This window comes from Lactuca sativa, chromosome 2, assembly GCF_002870075.4.
Source record: "Lactuca sativa cultivar Salinas chromosome 2, Lsat_Salinas_v11, whole genome shotgun sequence".
NCBI lineage: Eukaryota > Viridiplantae > Streptophyta > Magnoliopsida > Asterales > Asteraceae > Lactuca > Lactuca sativa.
Genome location: NC_056624.2, coordinates 59,039,779 through 59,042,586, shown reverse-complemented (window position 1 = coordinate 59,042,586; position 2,808 = coordinate 59,039,779).

Here is a 2,808-nt window from a genome sequence, read left to right as displayed (position 1 = left end):
GTATTTGTCGTTTTTATTCTTCAATTGATTGTTTAAGAATTTATTGTTCTACAAGAAGTTTTTAAAGTCATGATCAAGAAGTAGGTTCAAGAATATTTTTATACTTATAGTTCAATAATATTTTTATTTTTGAATATACTCATACACATATTCTGTCAGAATCTCTGAATTAAAAGAATTATAATTCGTAAAATCGGGTTTTTAGAATTAATAGAATCTATGATCCCCTAAAATATGCAATTTCCCTTTATTAAATGTATATTAATTGACTAAAATACCCTTGTAAGTAAATTAGATGATATTTTTTTAATTATATTTAATTCAACAATATGTATTAATCATTTTCTTAAAATAAGTAAAATTGATTGGCTCACATTTATGCATACAATAACACAATATTACTTTGAATAGAATAACCTAAGCTTTTATATATATATATATATATATATATATATATATATATATATATATATATATATATATATATATATATATATATATATAATTTACAAAATAAACATAATTGTTTTCTTTGTTTTATTTAATTAATAGGGTTACAACTTTATTTTCGACTAAATAGTTTACAGACTAAATGCATTGATATCTCAGCTCCTCATCTTGTAATTTTAACGATCATGTATAGATACTCTTTCAAACTTCCGTATATCTAAATCATAAGACTTTAATTACAAAACATGACTTTGCTAAAACTAAATTATCACTACAAACTTTTACGCTAACAGTAGCCAAAGAGCAGTTAGATGATGAGAAAATAGGGTAATGATGCATATTATTCATTTCTCTAAAATGGGAAAGAAATTTCAGATGTCGACTTTTGTTTTTTCTTTTTCATTTAAAAAAAAAATCTACATTGATAATTTATGTTTATCTAAATTATAAATTAAATGTATTTTAATATTTCTAATATCCTATTATATATTAAATTATATTAATTAATCATATATATATATATATATATATATATATATATATATATATATATATATATATATATATATATATATATATAATTATTTTGGTTACTGACATAAAAGCATATCAAACTTTGGCGTTTTGTTTTTGTCACACCCTCAGCCGTCGGCGGAAGCGTCGAAATGCGCGACATACATTGAACAGTACAAATATAATTTTCTATTATAACTGAAATAGAAATTACATTGACAATGACTATTACTAAATCGTGACACACGTCTAACAATACCGCGTTTACAAAGATATAATATAACGAACGGAGAGTCTTCTGAACGAACACTTCCGCCCTGCTAAATAACCTGAGAATACATGCATTAAAATACGTCAACAAAATTGTTGGTCAGTTCTACAGGTTTTGACACAGAGTATTTTTATACCCAAGAGTGTTTAATAAAATTTATCTGGTTGACCAGCATTTATAAATATTTACTTTTCTATTAAAAGTATAAAATAGTTGAGTTACTCATTTATAAATATTATTTGTTCAAATCCAAATGTACAAGAGTTGGAAAATACATATAAGTAATTCACACATATATCAAAATACATTTCTATATAAAGATTTTTAATATCAATTATATAAAAATAGGAAATGTTCCCTTTATGAGAACATATTATAACCAACTTTAATCTTGAAACCTTATATAAGAATTTGTATCATTTATATGAAAAACTCATAAGTCTTGAATTTATGAACTTTGTAAAATATTGTCGTGGCAATAATTAAGTATTATTTGACTTAATTTTAAAATCGACACTTAACTGGTGGGGCAAACTCCTCCTACATAAATATTGTGTTTTCTTATAAAAGCAAATGGTTTATATAAATAACATATTTTATGTAAGTTAGTAACTCTTGTCGAGCTGTGTCATGATATTAATTAAGTGTTATATAACTTAATTTTTAGTATTGACACTTATCGCTTTGAGTCACAAGCTATCCCACTAAATACAGTTTCTTTCAACTAGAATAAGTGAACATAAATCATGTATAACTCCAATATCGATTCTATACAATAACGAAACAAAGCTGTGATTTTATAATGAAATCATAATCGAACTCGTGACATTTTACTTTATTATTGCACCGACACCATAATAGGGTGTGCGTGCTAAAGTCATTCACCCCATTGTAACACGTGGTAATGTTCAATAATGCTAACACCAGTGCCAAAATTCATCTAGAACTCGTGCGTGCTAGACTCACAAGCTATCCCACTAAATACAGTTTCTTTCAACTAGAATAAGTGAACATAAATCCTGTATAAATCCAATATCGATTCTATACAATAACAAAACAAAGCTGAGATTTTATAATGAAATCATAACCGAACTCGTGACATTGTACTTTATTATTGCACCGACACCATAATAGGGCGTGCGTGCTAAAGTCATTCACCCCATTGTAACACGTGGTAATGTTCGATAATGCTAACATCAATGCCAAAATTCATCTCGTCGGACGTAGTTGTAACTAGCAACTCCAGGCGGACGGTCGTACCGTATAAGATCACTAATATGACACTTACACCCGATGTTAGTGGTTCCCTCGAGGATTAACGGCTATATATTGGAGAGTTTCTACTAAGTATTGAGATCTTAGCTTTCGCGAAACCCGGAATAGTTATTAATGGAAACTCAAGCGTATTGGATATGGTATTCGGAATAGGTATGATAAACCTATATGGAATAGGTATGATGAACCTATATGGAGTAGGTATGATAAACCTGTATGGAATAGGTATGATAAACCTATCTGGAATAGGTATGATAAACTTGTATGGAGTAGGCATGCTAAACCTGTATGGAATAGGT